This window comes from Balaenoptera acutorostrata, chromosome 12 (genome assembly GCF_949987535.1).
Source record: "Balaenoptera acutorostrata chromosome 12, mBalAcu1.1, whole genome shotgun sequence".
Classification (NCBI taxonomy): Eukaryota; Metazoa; Chordata; class Mammalia; order Artiodactyla; family Balaenopteridae; genus Balaenoptera; species Balaenoptera acutorostrata.
This window is the reverse complement of record NC_080075.1, coordinates 92309345-92322154: the sequence shown is the minus strand read 5'-3', so window position 1 is coordinate 92322154 and position 12810 is coordinate 92309345.

Here is a 12810-nt window from a genome sequence, read left to right as displayed (position 1 = left end):
GTCACATTTCTCCGTCATCCCACAGCACACAACCCCCGCGCCCACCGTGACACCAATGCCTGGGTGGGGGGAACCTCGCCCCGGTGCAGGCAGCACCCAGGCGCCTGTTCTGCAGAGCATTTTAAAATGATAATAAAACCCAACCAAAGTTTCCAAACGCTGTCAGTGACAGATACTCCTCCCAGAAGAAAACCTCTCTTGTTGGTCTAGAAATGGTGTAGTTTCCCATTTTCACTACTAACCTTTTGTGAAAATGAATAAACAGGAACCTCATTTAAAACAACTGCAGCCTGAACAGGAAGAGAATTACCTTGCATCTCCAGCAGGAAGATGGTTGTGACTTTACTACCCAGCAGAAGGGAGGAAGAATTCCTCCTTGCCTGGCAACAGCCCAGCCAATGAGAAGCCACTACACTTCAAACTCCCAGTTTCCTCCAATGGACTCTTAGTTCAGAAGAGCCCCTCCCAGTTCTCCTACTCCTCTATAAAATACGTTCCCCTCCGCTGTTCCTAGGGCTTGCCTCTAGTTCCCCAAGGGTTGCAAGTTTTGAATTGCAATTCTTTACTGTTCCCAAATAAACGCGTTTTGCTGGTAAAATAACTGGCTGTTTTATTGTTTTAGGTCAACACGTTTCACAAACATTATATTTTACATGGAAGTTAATTCCAAGACCTCCCAGTTATACAGTTGGTTCCAACGCAAGCGCACTCAGCTATAATACGTTCACGTGGTTCAGAAGTATAGATCTTGCTTCAGGCATGGTTCGGTCCAACCCCTGGGGCACTGTGTCCTCCTGCATTTAAAAAGTATATTGGAAGTAAAAAAAATGATTGTAAGCCATGACTGTAAACACAAAGAAGTAGGACTTGAACTTCCATTACTTCACTTGTCATTCTACGTCAGCACTTATGTTTAAAATTTAAAACAATGAAAGAGAGCAGTGAGAACTACAAGGTGAAGTATTTTTGTTAAAGTGCAGATTTTAGTTTGTACATTAAAAATTTTACTAAAGTTGATAAATATCATTAAAATTGAAATTTATTCATCTTTTTGAATGTTAATTATTAGTTTTAAAAGGACTTCCCTGGTGGCGCAGTGGTTAAGAATCTGCCTGCCAATGCAGGGGACACGGGTTCGACCTCTGGTCTGGGAAGATCCCACACGCCGCAGAGCAACTAAGCCCGTGCGCCACAACTACTGAGCCTGCGCTCTACAGGTCGCGAGCCACAGCTACAGAACCCACGTGCCGCAACTACTGAAGCCTGTGCTCTAGAGCCTGCGTGCTGCAAATACTGAGCCTGTGTGCCGCAACTACTGAGCCTGTGCTCTAGAGCCCACGTGCTGCAACTACTGAGCCTGTGTGCCGCAACTACTGAGCCTGTGCTCTAGAACCCGCATGTTGTAACTACTGAAGCCCGTGCGCCTAGAGACTGTGCTCCGCAACAAGAGAAGCCACCGCAATGAGAAGCCCATGCACTGCAATGAAGAGCAGCCCCCGCTCGCCACAACTAGAGAGCCCACGCGCAGCAACAAAGACCCAACGCAGCCAAATAAATAAATAAAAGAGTTTATGGTTTTTTTTTTAAAAAGAAACTAACGATTATTAATGATAATCACATGATTATAATCAGAACTACTTCTGTCGACTAGGGGAGGGTGTAAAGATAATAACCCACCCTGGGCATCAAATGCCCTTGGGAGCCCCTGCCCACCACACTACCGGGTTTCTACTAGTTGTAGAAACAGTCTACCAGCCTGTCCCTCAGCTTGAAGAGCAGTACAAAATGCGCCCCCCACCTCTGTCGCCCAGAACACATAGATCAAGTACTGAGCTAACGGCTTTTTACCTGCAATCTTCCTGAGACAATGGACTTTTGTTATTTATTTAACCCATTTATGTGATGCCCTTGAAGATGGTCACCAAGGTCCACCTAACAGGGACCTGTAGACGAGAACAGTGGTAGCAACAGAGTGACACTGAGGATCATTTGTGCAAGGCTTCGTCAAGCAGCTTTCCTGACCTCAGTCCCTTGGCAAGTGGGGGTCAGATTCCCTGAGTGTGGAATTGTGGGGGTCTTGTGGGGCGCTGGGTGTCAGCGCACTTGAGGGGGCCTGGGTGGTGGAAGTGAGGAATTGCAGGTGCAACTCAGTCCCCAATCCTGTTGCTCTCCTGTCCCTGAGCTATGAAGTTCACATATGTTGACTTCAAATTCCAGCTGCACGATTTCTAGCTGTATAAATTTGGTGAGTCGCTTAACGTCTCTGTTCTGTGCTTTGAAAAATGGAGATGACAGGCACTTCCCTGGTGGTCCAGTGGTTAAGAATCCGCCTTCCAATGCAGGGGATCCGGGTTCTGATCCCTGGTTGGGGAACTAAGATCCCACATGCCACAGGGCAACTAAGCCCTCATGCCACAACTACTGAACCCGCGTGCCACAGCTAGAGAGCCCGCACACTGCAAAGAGCCCACGCGCCGCAACAAAAGATCCCGCATGCCGAAACGAAGATCCTGCATGCCTCAACTAAGACCCGACACAGCCAAATAAGTAAATAAATAAAATAAAAATTAAAAAAGAATAAAGAAATCCAAGGGCTTAGCAGATGAAGAATTCTCAACAGGGTGTCCGAGCTGAATGGTGAACCGCAGGGGTACTTTCACAAACACAGCAGGCCATATTCTGCTACGTGCTTAGAGGATGAAGAATGGCTACTAAAACTAGCCAACTTAGCACAGATTAAAAAACAAAATGGAGATGATGCCGCTGTGCACGGTGGCTGTGCATGTCCACTGACTGCACGTGCTCCTCTGACATGGTCGAAATACGGCATGTCCTCAAAGGCACACCAATGCTTTTCATCCTGCGCGTGTTTCATGAAGGTTAATGGGAAGAATGATGTCGCTTTTGATGAAATATATTGAAGATGAGCAAATTATCAGTTTACGATAAAAGTCAAAAGTGTAAATATTTCTATAAATAGTAATATGTGAGCAATTACCTTCTATCTACTGATAGGTCACCGATGTCTAAAGGTCACATATTGTTATATAGGAAGAGTGACCTTGAGACTTTCCAGAAGAAGCCAGTGACCTTGCTTCAATGAAATGCATAATAGTCTCACATTCATTTCAGGCTTGCCCATTTATTTCACTCACATGCTTCTTACGCTAGCTGATAGATAATAATAATAAAAAACCTGCCAGCAATAAGTGGAGGGGAGAGAAAAACCTTCTGGTTAAATTCAATCCATTAATTCTTGATCAGACAGGCAGGTCCATAAATTCATTTTACCTTCAAGGACCCATTGGTAACTCTCCTTCTGTCACTTTATTATTATTAACATTGGGAGGTGTGATTTGGAGGGGAAAGAATGACTCTGAAGTCCAGGCTTTCTCACCCAACCAACCTCTAGGCTTTCTGCCTCACAGAGCTGAGATAAAGCATTCCCAACACAGCATCCTTGTTCTGGGGACTTTTATACAATAAAGAAGTAACTTTTTAGGGACTTCCCTGGTGGCACAGTGGTTAAGAATCTGCCTGCCAATGCAGGGGACACAGGTTTGATCCCTGGTCTGGGAAGATCCCGCGTGACGCATGCGCCACAACTACTGAGTCTGCGCTCTGGAGCCCGTGAGCCACAACTACTGAGCCTGCGTGCCTAGAACCCGTGCACCGCAACAAAGAGTAGCCCCCGCTCGCCGCAACTAGAGAAAGCCCGCGTGCAGCAACAAAGACCCAAAGCAGCCAAAAATAAATAAATAAATTAATTAAATAAATTTAAAAAGAAAAAAAGAAGTAACTTTTTAAAGGAGAACAGATCTTGCTTGTTTAACTGTGCTCCCTGCCCTGGCAGTATTCTCTCCTGGACCAGAACTACCCAGTGTAAAGAATTAATTGGCAGAATTAAATAGAGTTGGGAGACCAGCACGGGGAGCTCGCCTGCCCTGCAACAATGGCAGAGCCCATCAGGAAGAAGGACTCCCCTCCTCTCCAGGCAAGGACTCAGCCAACGGAAAGCCGCAGACTGCCTACCACAGCCCTCCCGCCTCCCTCTTCCTCTCCGTGAAAGTGCTCTTTCCCTCCCCGTGCAGGGCTTCCGCGTGGCCCACCGCCTCTCTGCTGATCCCGAATAAACCCATCTTTGCTGGAGAAATACCTGGCAGTCTATTTGTTTCAGGTCATCACTTTTCTTGCCCTTACAGGGACTGGAGAAGATTCCCAACACCTCCGGGGGAGCAGACAGGCGTGGTACCCACATTGCCCCATTGGGCTCACTGCTTTTCTTGCTGACCCTGGAGTTTGAAGGTACATCTTTCTCCTGCATCCAAGCTCACGGCCTGTTTGTGTTTGAAGCTCTCCAGGCTTTATTCAGGATCTATTTAAAGGTTTCATGTCTCCAGTTAAGGCCTTGCTCTGTATAAGTTTTCATTTGGCACTTCGGTCTAATCTTGAGGTCAGACTGTTTCAACCAAAGCTGGCTGAAAATGCTGTTGCCCCAATTCCTTTGGGAAGGGACTGCTTCAGGGGAAGCAGTGCTGGGTTTTCAGCCTTTGGCCTGTCCCTTCAGAAGGGCGGCCTCCTGAAGACGGGCTGAAAAACAGACGTCAGCCGGGCTCCTCCAGGACCACGCTGTCTCCTTACGACTGGCTGGGACTGGCTTGCAAGCTGTTTGAATCGAGCCGTTTGTGCTGTAAACCATTTAAGCTGTTTGAAAATTGTTCTTTACTGGAGAGGAAAACCTCTAGGAAATGGAATCCCAGTTATCTAACTGAGTATTTTGAGGAACCCCCTGTACAGGGACTCCAACTGTTTTTATGTTTAAAAACCGCGTGCCTCCCTCATGTGTGTTTCTAACTAAATGGACCGATCTGACCAAAGGCGGTCTAGAATGTCAATGGCCCTGATGGGAGACTTTTGAAATCCCAAACCTAATTTCCTCACAACCAAATTGGACTAAAATAGCTCAAAGTTTTCCAAAACTGAGTGGAAAGCTTATTTTAATTGGCATTTTGCGGCTTCCCAACATTATCATGGATCTAAAATTGTCTCTCTGCAAAATAAGATTTTATGATCAATTGAGGCAACGGTGATTCGAGGAAGAGAAAGTGGCCCAGAAGCCTCAGGCTCCCCTCTGGCACAGTCTCGTGTCTCTCCCTCGGCCGTCCTCGTGGCCACACTGCCTGCCCCCACCTCCCTCCTTCCCTTCTGTGCCACCTTCCCTCCTCTACACCCTCAGTTCCCTCACGCTACTTCTCTCCTCGAACTTTTCTTTTGCTCTGAAACTCTCCCCACTCCCTCTCCTCTGAACTTGTCAGAAAACGTCCTTTGAAATTAAGGCTTTTGAGGAGCCAAAGTCTAAACCCTTAATTTCATATGCTCCCTGGACTAAGGCTGAACGGTGAGCCATAGTCAAAGATTTCCCAAAGTAACCGAAGATTCTCACAGATCTGCTGAGGAATTTAATATAGTCGTTCAGATTTATCAACCTGGTTCCTCTGACTTACATCAGCTCCTTCATAAGCTCATTGGTGAAGGCCAGCCCAGCACTGCATGAAGACCGCTGATGGGGAAAATCCTGACAGGTCTCTAGAGTTACAACTGAGGTATCAGCCCACTAACTTACACGGTCAGGCTGGAGCAATCACTAGGCGACTTCACTGAGCAATTCCTAGGGCTTTCCCAAAGCCTATTAATTGGAACAAAACTCAGGCTTGCACACAAAAATCTGATAAATCTGCTCATGAGTATTACAATCAACTTCAGATTGTTTTATTTATTTATTTGTTTATTTTATTTTTGGCTGCGTTGGGTCTTTGTTGCTGCACGTGGGCTTTCTCTAGTTGCGGCGAGCAGAGGCTACTCTTTGTTGTGGTGCGCGGGCTTCTCACTGCGGTGGCTTCTCTTGTTGCGGGGCACGGGCTCTAGGCGCACGGGCTTCAGTAGTTGTGGCTCGCGGGCTCTAGAGCGCAGGCTCAGTCGTTGTGGCGCACGGGCTTAGTTGCTCTGCGGCATGTGGGATCTTCCTGAATCAGGGCTCAAACCCGTGTCGCCTGCATTGGCGGGCAGATTCTTAACCACTGTGCCACCAGGGAAGCCCCTCAGAGTTTTTTTTTTTTTTTAATTCTGGTTTTCCTTCAGGTCTTGGGTAGCTTTTAGCTCTATGTTGATTAATGGGCTGAACTGGGATTTTCCTTCTAGTAAAAAGCACCAGGACGGCACGGGGAACCGTGTCCACTCCAGATTTAGCTCCTCTGCAGACCAGCTCTCTCACACTAGGCGAGTCATGTCCACGCAGGACCCCAAAATTCTTCATCTTCAACTTCAGCAAATGAAGGCTCCTTAACAAAACCAAATACTCCCAGTTTCTGCTATTATTGCGAAGATCCAGGACATTGGAAAGGAGACTATTACAAATTTAAGCATTTTAGGTGCCTCCAGTCTTTCTGACATCCTCCCAGTTCTCAATGGGGGGCTCCAAGGAACTGCAGGGGCTCTTCCCAATCCTCCCTCTTAATCAGCTTGGAGAAACATTTCTGCAGATTTGGGATGAATTATTTCTAGTCCTAAAGGACACTGGACCCACACGCTCAGTGCTCAACTTCACTACTTAAACAGCCCCGCCTCGGAGCACTAAAACAGTTCAAATAGTGGAATCTCGAATGAACCTCAACAGGTTCCTGTGTCTGAATCTATTCCCTTTTGTTTAGACCCTTTGAGAAATACATACCCTTTCAACCTTAGTTCCTCCGCTCCTATCTATTTATTTTGTGAGACTTCTTAAAGAAGTATCATGCCAGAATTTCTTTCTCTCAAAAGGTGGGAATAATTGTAGAATTTGACAGTAGTCATCACAGTAACCAATCAGGAGAATTAATTGACACTTTGACGTCTTTTATTTGTTCCTCTCTGATGATACTAGAGCTGATCCTGAAAACACTGATCGTTTGTCCTATTGAATCAGCTACCAACCTCATTATGGGCAAAATCTCCAACTGATGTTGGCAAAACTCACAGCGAATCTGTCATCAAAATAGATCCCTCAAAAAACTCTTCCCAGAATTGATCAATATTCTAAGTAAAGAAGCCCTTCGAGGCATAAAGCCCAAAGTGCATTACAAATCTCAAGACTTCATTATCCCTTGTACTGGTCCCTGGAACACTCCCTAAGGCCCAGGGTGGAGGTTTGTCCAGGACCTCCAGGCAATAAACAACACTGTTATCCTTCCACATCCTGTTGCTCCTAACCCTCATACATCCATTCCCACCAGAAGTAAATCCTTTACTGTAATTGATTTATGCAGTGTGTCAACTAAAAAATTGCACAACCTAAAAGTTGAGAGTTATGTTTTATTTGGTGCACATACTGAGGACTTCAAGCCCGGGAGGCAGCATCTCAAGTAACCCTGACAGAACTGCTCCAAGGAGGTGAGGGGGGAGTTAGGATATACAGGAGTTTTGCAACAAAGGGCACGTTGTAGGAACAAAAGATTACTGATAATAAAAGAAAATGATATCTCAAGTTAAGGAATTTAGCACTTTTTCTATGCATGGGAAGATGCAAGAGTCTGGGCTCACTGACATCATTCCTCTAATATGCACCTCAGCTACCTCAGCTACCTGGGGCCAGTATCCTCTGTTTTCACATGCTGAGTTTCAGCTTCAGGAGTGACTGCAGTCTGATGGCTGCTAGATGGCAGGTATTCTTTGTTTCCTTCCCGAGTTCCCTCAGGGCTCACTGCTCACCTTTGGAGGTGGCTGCAATCGCTGATGACTGTGACATCATTTGTTTACTGATATGGCAGGCAATATTTTATTTCTCAAGTGCATTCTTTAGTATTCCAGTCAATGAAACAGGCCAATACCTTTTCCCCTTCACTTGGAAGAAAAACAATTCACCTGGACAGTAAAGTCTCAGGGTTTTACTGAGAGTCCTTATTTCTCACAAATCCTTAAGGCTGATCTGGATGATATAAAATAAAGTTCCCTAAAGGTTCTACTTTGTTGCAATATGTAGATTTGCTTCTTTGCTCTCCTTTTCAAGCCTCTTCACAGGAAGATAGAATCTACTTGCCATAAAGGGATATAAGACTGCCAAAGAAAAATGGCAGTTTTCCCAAACCCAGGTTCGATACTTAGGGCATCTGATATCAGAGCAAGGACTACACTTAGATTCAGACAGGCTTCATGGTGTCATAAGTTAACCAGCTGAGAGGTTTTCTTGGGCCAGCTAGTTACAGCTGAAATTGGATTCCAAATTTCTCTCTTATGGCCAAACTTCTCTATGTTTTACTGAACAATAACAACCCTGACCCAATTTTATGGGAAGAACCAGATGACATGGTCTTCAAGGCCATGAAGAAAAGTTTGCAGAACCCACCTGCCCATGGGCATCCCAGTTATCAGATCCCGCCCCCCCCCCAACCTGCTTTCCTTTTTCTACATGAAAAGGAAGGGGAGAAACTAGCAGTGTGGCCAAGATGGCGGGGCAGGAAGGCCCTGAGCTCACCTCCTCCCAAAGGAAGAGCAAAATCACAACTATTTACAGAGAAACTGTCAACGAGAATGACCTGAAGACTAGCACAAAGATTTTCCACAATTAAAGAAATAAAGAAGGAGCCAGAGCGAGACTGGTAGGAGGGGCGGAGATGTGGTACAGTCAAGACCCACACCCCTGGGTAGACAACCACAAAAAGGAGGATAATCCCAATCACAGAGGTTCTCTCCAAGGAGCGAGGGGTCCAAGCCTGGCATCAGCCTCCCCAGCCTGGGGTCCTGCACCGGGACCCAGAACATCTGGCTTTGAAGGCCAGCAGGGCTTGTGTACAGGAGAGTCAGAGGGCTATAGGAAACAGAGGCTCCACTCTTAAAGGGCACACACAAAATCTCACATGCTACAAGTCCCAGAACAGAGGCAGTAGTTTGAAAGGAGTCTGGGTCAAAGCCACTTGCTGCTGATCTTGGAGAGCCTCCCAGAGAGTCAAGAGGCAACCGAGACTCCCCCTGCAGACAAAGATGCTGGTGGCAGCCAGTTTGGGGTGCTCATTCTACCACAAGGACACTAGTGCTGACAAGAGCCACTTTGGAGTCCTTCCTCTAGCCTATTAGCAACAGAGGCTTGCCCACCCACCAGCGGGCCAGCATCAGTCCTGGGACCCTCTGAGCCCTACAAGCAGGAACCCCAGGGCCTAGCCCCACCCACCAGCAGACCAGCAGCCTCTGCATGAGGCAGGGCTACGGGGCAGGGGGTAGCCCTACCTATCAGTGTGCTGACAATGGTCAGCCCTGCTACAACAAAAGGGCCCACACAGCCCACAGAGGAGGCACCCCTCGAGCATATAGCTCTAGTGAACAGAGGGGAGGGTCCTATAGGAAGGGTCCCTATAGGACCTCACTATATATGGCTATATATAAATCTATTGGTAACAACAAACCAAAAATCTACAATAGATACACATGCAAGAAAAGAGAAAAGGAGCCAAACATAACACTAAAGATAGTTATTAAATCACAAAGAGAGCAAAAGAAGAGAAAAAGGACAAAAAATAACTACAAAACAAGAAAACAATAAAATGGCGATAAGTACATACCTATTAATAACTACTTTAAATATGAATGGATTATATGCTCCAATCAAAAGAGATAGGGTAGCTGAATGGATACAAAAACAAGACTCATTTATATGCTGTCTGCAAGAGACTCACTTCAGATCTAAAGACACATACAGACTGAAAGTGAGGGGATGGAAAAAGGTATTCCATGCAACTGGAAACAAAATGAAAGCAGGAGGGCTTCCCTGGTGGCGCAGTGGTTGAGAATCTGCCTGCCAATGCAGGGGACACGGGTTCGAGCCCCGGTCTGGGAAGATCCCACATGCCACAGAGCAACTAGGCCCGTGAGCCACAACTACTGAGCCTGCGCGTCTGGAGCCTGTGCTCCGCAACAAGAGAGGCTGTGACAGTGAGAGGCCTGTGCGCTGCGATGAAGAGTGGCCCCCGCTTGCCGCAACTAGAGAAAGCCCTCGCACAGAAACGAAGACCCAACACAGCCAAAAATAAAAATAAATAAATAAATAAATAAATTAAAAAAAAGAAAAGTGAAAGCAGGAGAAGCAACACTTCAAATCAGACAAAACAGACTTTAACAAAGACTGTAACAAGAGTCAAAGAAGGACATTACATAATGACAAACGGATCAATCCCACATGGGAATATAACAAATGTAAATACATATGCACCCAACATAGGAGCACCTAAATACATAAAGCAAATATTAACAAACATAAATGGAGAAATTAACAGTAACACAATAATAGTAGGGTACTTTAACGCCACTTACATAAATGAACAAATTATCCAGACAGAAAATCAATACGGAAACACTGGCTATAAGCAACACATTAGACCAGGTGAAGATATATATGTAGAATTTCATCCAAAAGCAGTAGAATACACATTCTTTTCAAGTGCACTTGGAACATTCTCCAGGATAGATCACGTGTAGGCCACAAAACTAGTCTCAATAAATTTAAGAGAACTGAAATCATATCAAGTATCTTTTCTGACCCAAATGGTATGAAACTAGAAATCAACCACAAGGAAAAACCTGGAAAAACACACAAACACAAAGAGGCTACACAATATGCTATTAAGAACCAATTGTCACTGAAGAAATCAATGAGGACAAATGAAAATGTGAACCCAACAATCCAAAATCTATGGGATGCAGCAAAAGCAGTTCTAAGAGGGAAGTTTATAATGATACAAGCCTACCTCAGGAAACTAGAAAAATCTCAAATGAACAACCAGACCTTACATGTAAAGTAACTAGAAAAGGAAGAATAAACAAAACCCAAAGTTAGTAGAAGGAAAGAAACCATAAAGATCAGAGCAGAAATAAATGAAATAGAGACTAAAAAAAATAGAAAAGGTTAATGAAACTAAGAGGTGGTTTCTTGAAAATATAAATAAAATTGATAAACCTTTGGACAGACTCATCAAGACATAAAAAAGAGAGCCCCTTCCCAAAATAAAATTAGAAATGAAAGAGGAGAGGTTACAACCAACACCACAGAAATACAAAGGATCATGAGGTTACTGTGAACAATTATACGCCAATAAAATGGACAACCTAGAAGAAATTGATAAAATCCAAGAAACATAATCTCCAAAGACCGAATCAGAAGAAATAGAAAATATGAACAGACCAATGACTAGTAATGAAGTTGAATCAGTAATCAAAAAACTCTCACCAAACATAAGGCCAGGACCAGAGGGCTTCACAGATGAATTATACCAAACATTTAAATGAGTTAACACCTATCTTCTTGAAACCATTCAAAAAAATTGAAGAGGATGGTAGGCTTCCAAACTCATTCTACCCTCACTCTGATAACAAAACCAGACAAAGACACTGCAAAAAAAGAAAATTACAGGTCAGTATCACTGATGAACATTGATTTTAAAAAAGCCCTTACAAAATATTAGCAAACCAAATTCAACAAAACATTAAAACAATCATATATCATGATCAAGCAGGATTTATCCCAGGGATGCAAGGATGGTTCAATCTCTGCAAATTAATCAATATGATATGCCACATTAATGAACTGAAGAAAAATCACGTGATTATCTCAATAGATGCATGAAAAGCTTTTGACAAAATCTGCATCCATTTATGATAAAAATTCTCAACAAAGTGGGCAGAGAGGGAACATACCTCTACATAATAAAGTCCATATATGATAAGCTCACAGCTAACATCATACTCAAGGGTGAAAAGCTGAAAGCATTTCCTCTAAGATCAGGAACAAGACAAGGATGCCCACTCTCACCACTTTTATCCAACATAATATTGGAAGTCCTAGCCACAGCCATCACAGAAGAAAAAGAAATAAAAGGATTTCAAATTGGAAAGGAAGAAGTAACTGTCACTGTTTGCAGATGACATCATATTATACATAGAAAATCCTAAAGACACCACCAAAAAACCACTAGAACTCACTAGTGAATTCAGTAAAGTTGCAGGATACAATATTAATATACAGAAATCTGTTGTGTTTCTATACAATAACAACAAACTATCAAATAAAATTAAGAAAACAATCTCATTTTACAATCTTATCAAAAAGTATAAAATACCTAGGAGTAAATCTAAGAAAGTAAATATCTGTACTTGGAAAACTATAAGACATTGATGAAAGAAATTGAAGATGACACAAACAAATGGAAAGATATGCTGTGCTCATGGCTTGAAAGAATTAATATTGTTAAATTGTCCATACTACCCAAGGCAATCTACAGATTCACTGCAACCCCTATCAAAATACCACTGGCATTTTCCACAAAACTAGAAGAAACAATTCTAAAATTTGTATGGAAATACAAAGACGCTGAATAGCCAAAACAATCTTATGAAAGAAGAGCAAAACTGGAGGTATCATGCTCCCAGATTTCAAACTATACTACAAAGATACAGTAATCAAAATAGGATGCTACTGGCACAAATTCAGACACGTAGATCAATGGAACAGAACAAAGAGCCCAGAAATAAACCCACACTTATATGGTCAATGACTCTATGACAAATGAGGCAACAATATACAATGTGGAAAAGACAGCCTCAAGACCCAAGTTTGGTTCCGTAAAAGCAGCAACTTAATTGTCCACTGGTAGATGAATGAATAAAGAATATGTGGTATATATAAACTTGACTCTCTGGAAGCTAGGGGAAAACACCTTGCTGGTATTTCTGCAATGAATGCTGCCCTTAAAAGGGCCAACAGCAGCCAAACCTCTGTTATGGGCCAAAGTG